Source organism: Cervus canadensis, chromosome 1, assembly GCF_019320065.1.
Source record: "Cervus canadensis isolate Bull #8, Minnesota chromosome 1, ASM1932006v1, whole genome shotgun sequence".
Lineage (NCBI taxonomy): Eukaryota > Metazoa > Chordata > Mammalia > Artiodactyla > Cervidae > Cervus > Cervus canadensis.
In genome coordinates, this window is record NC_057386.1 from 37238307 (window position 1) to 37253380 (window position 15074).

The 15074-nt window shown below is 35.9% G+C and overlaps 1 protein-coding gene and 1 non-coding gene across 5 annotated transcripts in view; one reads left to right on the plus strand and one right to left on the minus strand.

The window, feature by feature from the left end:
• Positions 1–15074, plus strand: part of SMG6 (SMG6 nonsense mediated mRNA decay factor) — a 196376-nt gene that overhangs the window by 140511 nt on the left and 40791 nt on the right. The gene's annotated exons all lie outside the window — the stretch shown is intronic.
• LOC122425369 lies at positions 7493–7601 on the minus strand. Its single transcript, XR_006264825.1, has one exon. It is a non-coding gene; the product is annotated as a U6 spliceosomal RNA (small nuclear RNA).

Here is a 15074-nt window from a genome sequence, read left to right on the forward strand (position 1 = left end):
AGAGGTGTGCATTTTATTGGAGATGGTTAGACCTTTTTCCAGAGGTGATTGCAGCATATTCCATTCCACCTGTATGCAGGAGTTCCTGTTGCTTCACATCCTCATTTGGAGGAGAGGGGCAGTATATCATTTTGGCTTTTAATTTGCATTTTCCTGCTTACTAATATAGAATTTACATGCTTTTTTCACATCCTTACTGGCCACCTGTATGTCTTCTTCATCAAGGGTCTGTTTTAGATCTCTTGTCCATTTTCTTCAATTGTGTTGGTTTGTTTTCTTGTTGGGTTACAAATTTCTTTATGTACTCTGGATACAAGTACTTTGTCAAATATATATGTTTTGTAATTGTTTTCACTCAGTCCATGGCTTGCCTATTTATTTTCTTAACAGTGTCTTGCTGAACAGAAGTTTTTAATTTTGATGTATTCTAATTTATCATGTTTTTCCTTTATGGCTGTTATTTTATGAGAACTTGAAAACCCAAGTCATATACACTCTCTCCCCCGCCACCCCTCCCCACATCAGTTTCTCCTGTTATTAACATTTTGTATTAGTGTAGCTCCTTTGTTGCAGCTGATGAGCAGATAAACTGGTACATTATTATTAACAAAAGTCCATAGTTTAGGGTTCACTCTCTGAGCTGTACAGTCTTGGGTTTTGACAAATGTATAATGACATGTATCCACCATTACAGCATGGCACAGAATAGTTTCACTACCTAAAAACACCCTGTGCTCCACCTGTTCATCCCTCCCTCTATCGTCTCTAGCCCCTGGCAACCACTGGTCTTACTTCTTTCTCTGTAGTTCTGCCTTTTCCAGAGTGTCATATAGTTGGAATCATACAACCTTTGGAATCATGTGTAGCCTTTTCAGATTGGCTTCTTTCACTTACCAATATACATTTAAGGTGGTTTTTATGGCTTGATAACTCATTTCTTTTTGTTTCTAATATTCCATAAAATAATATTTATCCCTGAATAATATTCATGGAAGTGGTATGAACGTATCACCATTTGTTTATGCATTCACCTACTGAACATTTTGGTTGCTTACAGGTTTTGGCAATTACTAGTAAAGCCAGTATAAACATTTTTGTGTGGAGGTAAGTTTTCAGCTCACTTAGGTAGATACCAAAAACTACAGTTGCTCAATCATATGGTAAGACTAGGGCTTCCCTGCTGGCTCAGATGGTAAAAAATCTGCCTGCAATGCAAGAGACTCCGGTTTGATCCCTGGGTCAGGAACATCCCCTGGAGAAGAGAATGGCTACCCACTCCAGTATTCTCGCTTGGAGAATCCCATGGACAGAGGAGCCTGGTGGGCTACAGTCCATGGGGTTGCAAAGAGTCAGACATGACTGAGCGTCTAACCCTGAGTTTCATGGCAAGATTATGTGTAGCTTTGTAAGAAAATGCCCAGCTGCCTTAAATGTAGCTATACCATTTTGCATCCTGCCAGCAATGAATGACAGTTCCTGTTGCTTCATAGCCTCACTGGTATTTGGTGTTGTCTGTATTTTGGATTTTAGCCATTTCAATAGGTGTATAGTGGTAGTTCATGATTGTTTTAATTTGCCATTTTTAAATGGTTTATGATGTTGAGCATCTTTTCATATGTTTGCCACCTGTATATTTAGTTCAGTGAGCTTTTGCCCATTTTTTAATTGGGTTGTTTGTTTTCTTGTTAAGTTTTAAAAGTTACTGGTTGGTTTTTAAATGTTTGAACAACTGTATTACTTAAATAAATCCTGTTTTCTGTATTGGATTTGCCAGTGTTTGGGTAAGGATCTTTGTGCCTGTGTTCATGAGGAATATTAATAATGTTGTTATATCTTATCAGGTTTTGGCATTAGTTATACTGACCTCATCAAATGACTTTGGAAGTTTACTCTCTCCCTCCATTTTCTGAAAGAGTTTGTGTAATATTGGTGTTAAATCTAAGTTGGTGAACTTGTGGCCATAAAGTGGTTTATAATAATGTCTTCTTGTTATTTTGATGTCTATAGGATCTGTATGTAGTGACATATGGGTTATTTAGAAGTATGTGACTTAATTTCCAAGTATTTCAGGTTTTCCTGGATATCTTACTGTCATTGATTCCTAATTTAGTTCCATTGTGATCAGAGAGCATACTTCACATTATTTCAGTCCTTTCAAGTTTACCGAGACTTGCTTTATACTCTCACATATTTACCTGGAAGACCATAACCGTACGTACAATGAAAAGAATGTATTCTGTATGTTGGGCATAGTGTTGTATAAACATCAGTTAGGTCAAGGTGGTCGATAGTGTCGAGATCTCTTATCTTTACTCTTATTTTGTCTTGGTGCTGTGTTAATTTCTGAGAGGGGAATGTTAAAATCTCTTAATATGATTGTGGGTTTTCTGTTCTTCCCTTTAATTCTGTCAATTTTTGTTCTCTATATTTGGAGATCTCTTGCTAGGCACATTATTATGATTATTATAGCTTCCTGATGAACTGACCATTTTATCACTGTGAAATGTCCCTCTTTCATCTCTGATGAAATACTTTGCCTTAAAATCAGTTTTTTTCTTGATATTTATATAGCCATTCCAACCTTCTTATGTTTTTTGTTTGCATGGTATATCTTTTTCTATCCATTTACTTTTAACCAGTCTGTATCTTTATATATAAAAATCTCTATTGACAGGATGTAGTTGGGTCTTACACTTAATAATGAAAATCTCCTCCTTTCTAGTGGAGTATTTAGTTTATTAACACTTAATGTAATTAACCCGATGGTTGAGTTTTAGGTTTACAATTTTGTTAGTTGTTTTCTGTTTGTCCCTGCTGGGTTTTTTGTTCCTTCTTTTATTTATATATATATATATATATATATATCTTCCTTTTGTACCTACTTTCCTGTCTTCTTTTATATTATATGATTTTTATTAAGAATTGGGGTTTTGGGTATTTCTATTTGCTGTTTTTTAGTGGTGGCTCTGTAGAGTATAGTATATGTCCTAAACTTTTCAGGCTACTTAAGAGTTGCTATCGTACCACTTCACATAAAATGTAGAGATCTTGCAAGCATACAGTTCCAGTTACCCATTGCTCTGTCCTTTATTATTATAGTTGTTACATGGTATATACTGTATACCATTAACATGCATGTGTATATAATATACTGTATACATTATAAACCCAACATGACAGTGTTACAGGTTGTGTTTGGTTTTTGGTTTTTTACTTCAAAGACATGCAAATTTTATTTCTACTAACTTAAATGTTAGCAAACATTTGAAATACAATGCTAAATTCTTGTGCTGATAAGGCTGTTTGTATATGTGTGGTAAAATATATGTAAGATTGGGAATTCCCTGATGATATGTGTTTGGGACTCCGTGATTTCACTGCTGAGGACCCAGGTTCAGTCTCTGGTTGGGAAGCTAAGATCCCGCAAGCTGCGAGCAATATAGCACACATGTATGTGTATACGTGTGTGTGTATACTTGTGTGCGTGTGTATGTATGTACCTACACGTGTGACATTAACTTTACCTTGTGTCTATTTTATTCTTTGTGGCATGTGCTTTTGATGTCATGTTCAGAAATCATCACTAAACCCAACAATGTAAAGATTTTCTCCTATGCTTTAAGAGTTTTGTAGTTTGGGCTCGTAAGTTTAAATCTTTGACCCATTTTGAGTTAATTTTTATGTATGATGTTAGGTAAGGAACCAACCTCATTCATTGGAATGTGGATATTCAGTTTGTAAAATGTTATGATTTTGCATTAAACAAATCTATGTGTCTTTTTAAATTTAAGAAGGTAGAAAATTATTGTTTGTATTTATCCAGATACTTACCATTTCTTTGTGAAGAGCCAAGTATCCAAGCAGTATCATTTTCCTCTGGCTTGAAGAGCTTTTGGCTTTTCTCATAAGGCATATGCTACAAATTCTTTTAGTATTCTTTTATCAGGAAAAAAATGTGTTTATTTCACTTCCTTCTTTAAAGTTGTCTTCACTGGGTATAGAAAATTTTCAGTACCTTAAATACAGTCATCTATTGTCTTATGGCCTGTATAATTTCTGATAAGACATCAATTAACATTTATTCAGATTGGAGTTCTCTGCACGTAGTGGGGCATTTTTTCTCTGGCTGCTCTCTAGATTTTTCTCTGTATCAGGTTTTCAGTAGTTTAACTGTGATATGTCTAGGCATGATTTTCTTTGTATCTCTCCTGCTTGGGGTTCACTGCTCTTAAATCTGCAAATTGTCTTTCACCAAATTTGGGGGACTTTCAGGCATTATTACTGAAATTATTTTTTTCTGCTCCCATCTCTCCTGAGATTTATGTACACATATGTTAGGCCTTTTGCTGTTGTCTCCCAAATCAAGGGCTTTATTTATTTTTTTCCTCTTTACCTTGAGTGATTTCTATTCTGACTTCAAATTTACTCACTTCTTTGTCATCTCCATTTCCTTTTAAGTGCATCCAGTGACTTTCTTATTTCGGACATTGGATTGTTGGGTTTGTTATGTTTTGTTGGCGTCCTTTTTTTCCTTCCAGTTCTAGACTTTCCATTTGATTCTTTTTCAGTTTGTTTCTCTGCTGAGCTTCCCTATGTTTTCATTTATTTCAGTCATTTTCCTCTATTTCATTGAATGCCACTGTAGTAACTTTGTCGCTAACCTTGCTGTTAATTTTAACATTTGTGTCATTTCTAAAGTAGTCTCCATTTCCTCTCTTTTCTCTTAGAAACAGGTCACATAAAATAATGTATGATATCACTTATGTGTAGAATCTAAACAATACAACAGGACTTCCCTGGTGATCCAGTGGTTAAGACTCCGTGCTTCCACTGCTGGGGCCATGGATTTGATCCCTGGTCAGGGAACTAAGATCCCACACTTGCAATGTGGCACAGCCCAAAACAAAAACAGACCAGTGACTATAACAAGAAAGAAGCAGACTCACAGATGCGGAGAATAAACAAACTGTTGCCAGTGGGGAGATGGAAGGGAGGGGACAATATAGAGGTAGGAGATAAAGAGGTGTGAATTATTAAGTATAAAATAAGCTACAGTGATATTGTACAAAGGGGACTATAGCCAATATTTTACACTATAAGTGGAAGATCTTTGAAAGTTATGAATCACTGTGTTGTGTGCTTGTAACTTATACATCAGCTGTGCTTCAGTTAAAAAATACTTTTAAAAAAAGAGTAGGTCACATTGCCTTGTTTCTTTATACATTGAGTGACTTGCGATTATTTTATCCTATAATGGTAAATTCCATGTGGATTTTGTTTTGCTCCTCCAGAGAGGGTTTTTGCTTTCGTGTGTTAGGCTTTTCGGTTGGTTGGACTCAAATTGCCGTAGGTCAAACATCCATTTTGTTTGTCTGGTTTTGTTGTTGTTACTCTTTGTTTTTTACATTTAATCTACACATACATGGTTCAGAAGTCAGGCCAGAAATTTGAATATTGTATATACTCAGAATATGGGGCTGCTTCTCTGTGGCTATACAGAGATTTGAGATTTCAAATTTACTGACTTCTGTATCATCTCCATTTCCTTTTAAGCACATCCAATGACTTTCTTATTTCAGGTGTTGGATTATTGGGTTTGTTTTGTTTTGTTGGCTTCCTTTTTTTTCTCCCAGTTCTAGACTTAACATTTGATTCTTTCTCAGTTTGTTTCTCTGCTGAGATTTCCTATGTTTTCATTTATTTCAGTCATTTTCATTTATCTCATTGATAAAGGAAATATCAATGAGATATTTTGATTTTTAAAATTAATTTTTATTGGAGTGTAGTTGATTTACAATGTTGTATTAGTTGTTTTTTTTTTTTTTTAATAGCCAGAACAACACTTGGAATCAAGTAAATATTTTTTCCAATGGGCAGTAAATACAGTGAGCAAATTCAGTTGTTCCTTTTTATTTTTTTTATTCCTTTTTAAAGTGAAAAATAAAATGGGTCTTTGAAATGTTGAGAATTACCACTGTAATTAATAAAATGATCTTGAAAATGTTTAAAAGAGGAATTCTCAGGTCCTTTTGAGCATTGGCATTTTTATGTCTTCTTAAAGAGACCTTTTTCATATCCTTTGCCTGTTTTTTTATTGGAGTATTTTTCACTCTTCTCTTTTTTATTTTAAAGACCTTTCTGACAAGGGTTTGAACCCTTTTCAGTCATATACATTGAAAATATATTCTAGAGTTTGTCACTTACCTTCCATTATTTATGGGATTCTTCTCAAATGTAAATGGTTTAAATTTTACATAGCCAAATCTTTCATTTTCCCTTTATGAAATTTGTCTTTATGCTTTAAAAAGTCTTCCTAACTTCAAATGAATGTTCATATTTTATTCTCATTATTTTACTTTTTGAAAAATTGTTATTATTGAAAAACTGAAAAAAAAAAAACTATTTTTCTGAATGGTGTGAGACAGAGATCTATCTTAATTTTAAAAATTAATTTATTTTAAATGGAGGATAATTGCTTTACAATATTGTGGTGGTTTTTGCCACACATTGACATGAATCAGCCACGTGTGCACGTGTCCCCCCATCTTTAGCCCCCTCTATAAATAGTTTATAAAGTAGCATCATTTATTAAATGACTTATGAAACTTTTAGCTTAACTAACAGTTAAGCTTCGTTATACACTGATAGATGGATACACTGTGCTAGAATCTGTGTTTATACATAGATGTAGATGCATACTAGCATCTGTTTCTAAGGCTTTTATTATTTTTTTGCTAGTCTTACATAACCTTGTGGCGACATAACCTTGCCATTTTAGTTACTATAGCTTTGTAATGTGTTCTAATTCTACTGATGTGAGTTTGCACACTTTCCTTTTATATTTCACTGCTGTATACCTTCGGCTTTTCCCATCTACTTATGCTTTATACAAACTTCAGAATAATTTTCAATCCTATTGCACCCCCCCCCCCAAATCCTCATGGTATTTTTTAGTTGAGATATAATTAATATATAACATATTAGTTTCTGGTATACAACATAATGATTAGATATATGAGTATATTGTGAAATGATCACAATAAGTCTCAGTTCAGTTCAGTCGCTCAGTCATGTGCGACTCTTTGCGACCTCATGGACTGCAGCACTTCCCTGCAGCCAGGCTTCCCTGTCCTTCACCAACTCCCAGAGCTTGCTCAAACTCATGTCCATTGAGTTGGTGATGCCATCCAACCATCTCATCTTCTGTCATCCCCTTCTCCTCCTGCCTTCAGTCTTGCCCAGCATCAGGGTCTTTTCCAATGAGTCAGTTCTTCCATAAAGTATTGGAGCTTCTGCATCAGTCTTCCCAATGAATATTCAGGATTGATTTCCTTTAGGACTGACTGGTTTGATTTCCTTTAGGACTGACTGGTTTGATTTCCGAAGTTAATAAGTCTAGTTAATATCCATCACCACATATAGATACAAATTTCTTTATTGTGTGAAGAGAACTTTTGAGATGTACTCTCTTAGCAACTTTCAAATATACAATAAAAGAAAAAATGACATCACAAATTTGTATGTCATACTTGTGTGGGGGGGCATGCTAATTTTTTCCCTGTTGTTCCAGTTTTACTATATGCGCTGCCAGAAAGGAGCACTCCTCATGGTATTTTGATTGGAATTGCATTCACTTTAAAAATGTCTTTGAAGTAAATTTGACATTGTTACAAGTTTTCTTATTAAAACAATTTATTCTCTGGACATCAGTACATTTATGTCTCCCACATTTTTTCATTGATTTTCTTGCTATAATGAATGGGATTTTTTTCATTATACTGTCTATATAGTACTTGGGGAAAGCTAATTTTTATATTCAGCTATCACATCAAATTTTCTTACTAATTCTGTTCTTAGCTGATCATTTATTCATTAATTTATGTGATTTTTTCCTTTTTTAATTTATTTTCACTGGGTTATAGTTGAATTGCAATATTGTGTTAAATACTGCTATTCAGAAAAGTGACTCAGTTATACATCCTTTTTCATATTCTTTTCCACTGTGGTTTATCACAAGATATTGATATGGTATATCACAAGAATATGTAAGTTCCATGTGCTATACTATAGTATCTTGTTGTTTATTCATTCTGTATATTCATTCTATATAGCAGCTTGCATCTGCTAATCCCAAACTCCCATCTTTCACCTCATCCACCGGTCTATGTCCCTGATTCTGTTCTGTTTCATAGATAGGTTCATTTGTGTGTCATATTTTAGGTTCCACATATAAGTGATGTCATATGGTATTTGGCTTTCTCTTTCTGACTTATTTCACTTTGTATGATAATCTCTAGTTGCATCCATGTTGCTGCAAATGACATTATTTTGTTCTTTTTTATGACTGTGAGTAGTATTCCATTGTATAGATGTACCACATCTTTATATGTGGTGTGTTTTAAATTAATGTTTTCTAAATTTGACTGGTCCTTTTCTTATTGGGATAACCTTATTCAGGTTGCATTTTTGTGGTCTGCCACTTTTGATTTGCTGTTTTTTTACTTAAGGTATTTATATCCATTTCCATAGTGGGCCTGGCCTCTCTTTTCTGTCTTTACTGCTTTTTTTCTTTGGGTATTGGAGTGTTCTGGTGTACTGACCCTGTGCAAAGAAATGGGAAGCAGCTTTTCTTTTTCGGTGACCTGGCAAGTATATAGAGTGTCTTACTTACAGAGTCTTTTTTTTTTTACAGAGTCATTTTTTACTGTCTCTCATACTTTACCTTCAGCCTCTCAGCAGTCTTTTTACTCTGCCTTTGAAATATGTACAGAATCCAGCCATTTAACAATGATTTCTACTAATACCACCCTAATCCAAAATGTTGCTTTCTCTTGCTTAGGACTGTTAGTGTAGGCATGTTGTGATCTTTTCTCCCCTTCAGCCTAGTCTCAACACAACAGCCAGGGTGATCTTAAGATGTAAGTTGGATTAGCTAATACCACTGCTCCAAGCCCCTCTAGAGGATTCCTATCTCACTCAGAAGAAAATATCAAGCCCTTGCCAAGGCTTACATCCTTTCTGACCTCATCTCCTACCGCTCTCCACTTACTCTTCACTGGCCAAACTGGCCTCCTCATTCTTTAATCATGCCAAACAACTCAGGCCTCTGGGCCTTTGCACTTCTGTTCTGCTGTTACCCAACTGCATAGTTTACTTCCTAAAGTCCTTCAGATTCCTGTTCAAGAGCCAGCCTTATCAGAAAGTTCTCTACCAGTAATAAAGGGTAAAGAAATGGACAGTCTACCCCAGGCACTCTGTCCCTTCACTGAACTTTTATTTTTCTTCTTAACACTTTCCATCACCCGCCTGACAAGTTGGATTTTGTTTTGTTTTTGCTTTGCTTGTTTATTGTCCTCCACCAGAATGTAAAAACTTTGATTTTATTTACTGTATACTCCCCAGTGCTTAGAGCAGTGCCTGGAGAATGGCTCCTGTTCCATACCATGAATAAATACTTATTGACTGAATAGGTGAATAAACTGAAGGAGCTTACCTATAAAGGCGCCTCAGCCTCTAGTAGTTTTGAAAATTCAGAAAGCCTCTGACACCTCCTTTTTTCTATTTCTTCCCTTAGTACATGTTTTTTTTAAGGCTTTTTTAGCTCTTGAGTCAATTTTTTAGGCAGAAAAAAAATTTTTTTAGGTAAGATTATTAAGCTATAACAAGTACATATAATAAATAATTTGACAGTTTTAAGTGCTTGATTCAAAGTATGAGTTTTGACAAAAATATGTGGTAGTGTAAACATCACCACAGTGAGGATATTTTCATCACTTCTTGTGTCAATTTTCTTGACTGACCTTACCCAGAAATATCATTCGTTTCTCCAAAATCTTCACTTTTTTTTTTTCCTGTGTTCTCTGATTTTTTTTCTTAAAATGTTAGCTGTTTACATTTCTTCATTTTCAAAAACTATCTCTTATATTTATTGTCCTCTAATTTATTAACTTTTATCTTTTTTTTCTTTAATTGTTCTTAAACTTGTTTTTTTCTTCTGCTTGTGTTGAATCTTCTGTGTTTGCTTGTTTCTCACTAGTTTGCTTAAAAGCTTTATGACTTTGAACATGTGGTTACTAATACTTTGGCTGTACTCCAGTCCATTTAGATATGTACTCTTCTAATGGTCATTTTTTAAGTAATTTTTGATTATCATTTTTATTTCTTTCTCTTTGATTCTAAAGTTATTTGGAAGTTTTGTTTTTAAAGTTGGATTTCTTAAACTGTTATTAATTTCTACTTTGGGATTTTTTTTTTTTAGAATTTATTGAGATAAAATTTGTATAACATGAAAATTAACCATTTAAAGTGAGCAATTCAGTGGCATTTAGAACATTCAGTATTGTACAACCAATACTTCTGTACTCATAGCATTTTAATTCCAGTTGTTTATCTCTGATTTTCAAAATAAAATGCATTAGGTTCTTTTTCTCTACTTATCAAGTGGAAAAATTACATAGGATATAACTAGCTATCAGTTTAGTTAGGATCATGATCAGCTGCAAGATGCAGAAGACCCCCCAGTAACAGTAACTTAAATAAGATAGATTTCCCTCTCAAGTGGAGGAAGCCCAGAGGTTTTTGGATTTGACACTTCCATGGTGTCATGGACCAAGTTTCTGTTTTTTTTGCTGGGCCTTTTACTTGGTTTTCATTTCCAACAACCTCTTAAAGTCTAAGATAGCTATTGGAATGCCAGCCACTTCATCTGCCTGCAAGCCTGTGTGAAGTAGAAACAGTTAGAGAAGGAATGCAATTTTTAAAAAAGTTTTAATAAAGGCCTTCCCTGGGAGTTCATACACATTACAGTCTACATTCTACTGGCCAGAACTGAGTCACTTGGCCAAACGTAGTTGCAGTGTAGACTGGGAAATATTTTTATTCTATTAATAGGTAGACTATGAAAAAAAGTGTTAGTCACTCAATTATATCCAGCTCTTTGCAACACCATGGACTGTATACACAGCTAAAAATCAAGGGCTCTATTACAGAGGAAGAGAAGGAGAACAGATAATGGGAAACAACTGGCAGTTTCTGCCGCACACTCCCATGTGTAAGTGCAAGACTTCCTGCTTCCTCCTCTCACCACTCCTCCGTTTCCTAGTTTGTATAGGTATCATAGGTATCAGTGAGATTTTAGTTTATCTGAGAACGTCTTTCTTTTGCCCTTCTGCATGAAGAGGGCAGTGTGGGGCACAGAAGTATGAGGCCAGTCAGATTTGTGTGGGGTTCTTTAGTTTTGTTTTTTAATGCTGCTGGGATTGTTTTTGGAGAAGGAAATGACAGCCTGCTCCAGTGTTCTTGCCTGGAGAATCCCAGAGACCGGGAACCCTGGTGGGCTGCTGTCTGTGGGGTTGCACAGGGTTGGACACGACTGAAGAGAATTAGCAGCAGCAGCAATAGCAGCATTGTTTTTTCTCATTGTCCTTGGAAGTTAAAGACTGAACCACGGTATGTCTTGGTCACAGGTGGCAGATGTCTGATAGGTGTGTTATCATTCTGTGCCAAAGACAGGCATTACTGATTGATTACAGCACTCTTTCCCACCAAATACAAATTTGTATTCATTAGGAAAAAAAACCACAAAGCCCCCCCTTTTTTTTTGCCATCTCTAATGAAGGTGTTGGTTTCAAATTAAATTTTTTAACATGAACTTTGAATATGGAGAAGGAAATGGCAACCCACTCCAGTATTCTTGCCTGGAAAATCCCATGGACGGAGCAGCCTGGTGGGCTATAGTCCATGAGGTCACAAAGAGTCAGACACGACTGAGTGACTTCACTTTCTTTCACTTTTGAATATTCAGGCTCCAAATCTCTCTGTTACTCGGGAAAGTTTGCTTTTCCTTTTTTCCCCTCTTTCCTTTCTCATTTTTTAAGTTATTGCTCTTTTCCTATCAGTCTTGATCTTTCTGGAATAGCGTTTTAAAGATTTACTCTCCCCTGCCCATTATTTTCATCTCTATATTTTCTTCTGTGTTACAGAAGAGACTCAACCAAGTCACCCATATCACTAATTTGCTTTTCTTTTGTTGTATTTAACTGCTGCTTATAGCCTTACCTATAGTTTTTCCTGATCATTTATTTTCTCATATGACTGCCTTATCTAGATTGAAATGCAGTTTACTCTGTTTTTGTGTGTGTGTGTGTGTTGTTGTTTTTTACTTGTTTATTGAAGTATAACCTTCATTAAGTAATATGCACTACTTTTGAGTTCAGTACCTTTTTGCATATGGTTATACCCATGCTAACTGTGACCCCAATCAAGATACAGAATATTTCTAGAATCCCAGCAGGCTTTGTTATGCCTCCTCTCTCCTCTCCCTTAACTCAGGTAACAATTATCCTGACCTTGTTCACTCTCTCTTAGTTTTGCTTGTTTTTGACGTGTGTGTAAACAGAATTATATTGTATTCAGTACATACCCTTTGTTTCTTTTGTTCAACACAATCTATGAGAGATTCATTCAGGTTATTACACATAAGAGTAGTTCATGCTGCATTATTGCTGTGTTGCATTTTGTTGTATAAATACACTACAGTGTACCACTTCTCCTGTTGATGGACATCTCTTTTACCAGTCTTGGTTATTATGAATAAAGCAACCGTGGACATATACTCTTTTTCTCTTTGATGTGTACCTGGGATTGGGCTTGTTAGGTTGTAAGGTCGATGTGTGTTTAACTTCAGTAGACACTGCCAAGCAGATTTCCAAGGAACTTGTACTAGTATACATGACCATCTGCAGTATAAGAGAACTTAAGTTGTTCCATGTACTTGCCAGCTCTTGGTTTTAATTTTGATTTTGGTTTTCATTTTAGCCTTTCTGGTGGGTGTACAGAAATATCTCATTGTGACTGTGATTCACATTTCCCTGGTGAATAATGATGTAGAGAACCTTTTCTTCTTCTTTTGGTCACTTGGATGTCCTCTTCTATGGAGTGCCTGTTCCTGACTTTTGCCCATTTTTCCTTTCAGTGAGTGGCTTGTCTTTTTCTTACCAATTTATAGAATAATTTTTAAAATACTCTGAATGTAAGTCCTATGTTGGGTATACATATATGTATTAAAAATACCTTCTCTCAGCCTTGGCTCATATTTTCACTTTTAATGGTGTCTTTTGATAAACACAAGTTCTTAATTTTTATGAAGTCAAATTTATCAATTTTTTTCTTTAATGGTTAATACTTTTTGTGTCCTATGTAAGAGCTATCTGCCTACAAGATCATGAAGATATTTGTTCTTTTCTTGTAGAAGTTACATTATTTATCATTCACACTTAGGCCTGTAATCCATCTCAAATTAATTTTTGTTTATGGCATGAGGTAGAGAGAAGGTTAATTTTTTCCATACAGGAGCATTTTCCCTTGATTGAGCACCACTGACTTATTATATAACACACATGACTTTATGTTGGGGTCTATCTCTGGACTTTCTGTTCTGTTACAGTGATCTGTTTATCTGTCCTTGTGTCATTACTGTTGAAGATTAAATGAAAGTTTCCAGAGTTTTTGCAATGTCTGTTCTAGAGAGATACTCACTTATTCCTTACATTGGTATCCTTCTATTCAATTTAGTACCTTTTCATATGTTAGGTGATTTTTTTTTCCCCATCCTTTTTTAGGCAGTCTGTACTTGTTCATATTGAAATTTCAGGTGGGGGTCTGTTAAGACTTTCCCATCCTCATAAAAAGAAAAGAGGAACATTTGATTTACCCTGCTGGCGTTAAACACTTCTAGAGTGGAACCTAAAGCTAGAGCTAGTCAGGACAAGGAGCTGACCCTTCTCTTTGCTATAATAGACCAATCTCGTGTTCTCATTCTGGGGTTCTTGCCTCTTTAAGAAGCCAGACTCAGCTTTGTCTTCCTCCTGCCTCACATGGCCAACCACAACGGTTGTGATCCAGCAGCCACTAAGTTTCTTATGATACCCTGGTGAATCCAGCTGTGCCCTCCTGAGTGGACCAGAACCTACTTTGTCTCTTAGCATAATGTCTCCAAGAAAAGGACATCAGTGGGGTATGGCTGCTGAAGTCTCATCTATGTACTTATCAAGCAGGCAAAGGGTTGAACATCAGTTGTTCTTTTCCTCATTCCAGTCCCATCTGCAGTTTGTCTTACAGAAAATTCCTCATAGTTTCTGGTATGTGGTTGCCTAGTACTGATATATACTTTCTTTTTTCTTTTTCCTTCAGTTATTTCAGTGGAAAACTAGAAGGGTGGACAGAATAACTAGATGCATGTACTTAAAGCCATTCTAATTACAAGTCAGTGTTAGTTTTTTTTTTTTTTTTAATGTGTTTCTTTGCGGGGCCAGGGCAGGGTGTGTGGTCTGTCGTATGGTGTGTGGAATCTTAAGCTTCCTAACCAGGGACTGAACTGTGCCCCCTGCAGTGGAAGTAGAGTCCTAACCACTGGACCGCCAGGGAAGTCGCCCTTTAAATGAGCGTCTAGCCTTCCAAGTTGAATACTTTGAAAGTTCACTGATTTTCTGAAAGTAAGTGTTGGTCTCTCTGTGTTTGGTCTCAGCTCTGCAGCTTGGTATCTCCCCTCACTGCCCACAGCCGGCGACATGAGTAGAACCAAAGGCCCAGTCAGCGGCTGCAGAAGATGAAGGCATTGACAGACACCCAGAATGAAGTCGGAGGGCTTGTTTTGAAATTCACGGGTTTTCGATGCTCTGCTCACATGCCTTTATTTAATAAAAATGCCACCTCGTGTTTCTTGCCAGCTTGTCAGGAGAGACTGACCCTGGGAGGGGGAATGACCCAGAATGTTGTGCTCTTGTCAAGCCAGAGCCCTTTCCCAAGCCAACTTGTTGAAGACCCAGCTAGGGAGCAGGGACTGTTTCCTATAGTCTTTGTAAGCCTAGTGCTCCTTATGATACTCAGGAATTGCTAAGTAGATAAGAATACATATTTAGAAGCTTAGGGCACTTTACACCTAGCTTTTTTGGTTTGTTTTGCTTTCTAATGTAGCTAAGGTTCATAGATTTTCTGTGTTTTATTTTTATTCTTCATTCTCTTGTGGGAAAAAAAACAGAGAAATTTTATGTTTTCTACCTTGTAATTGAAATATG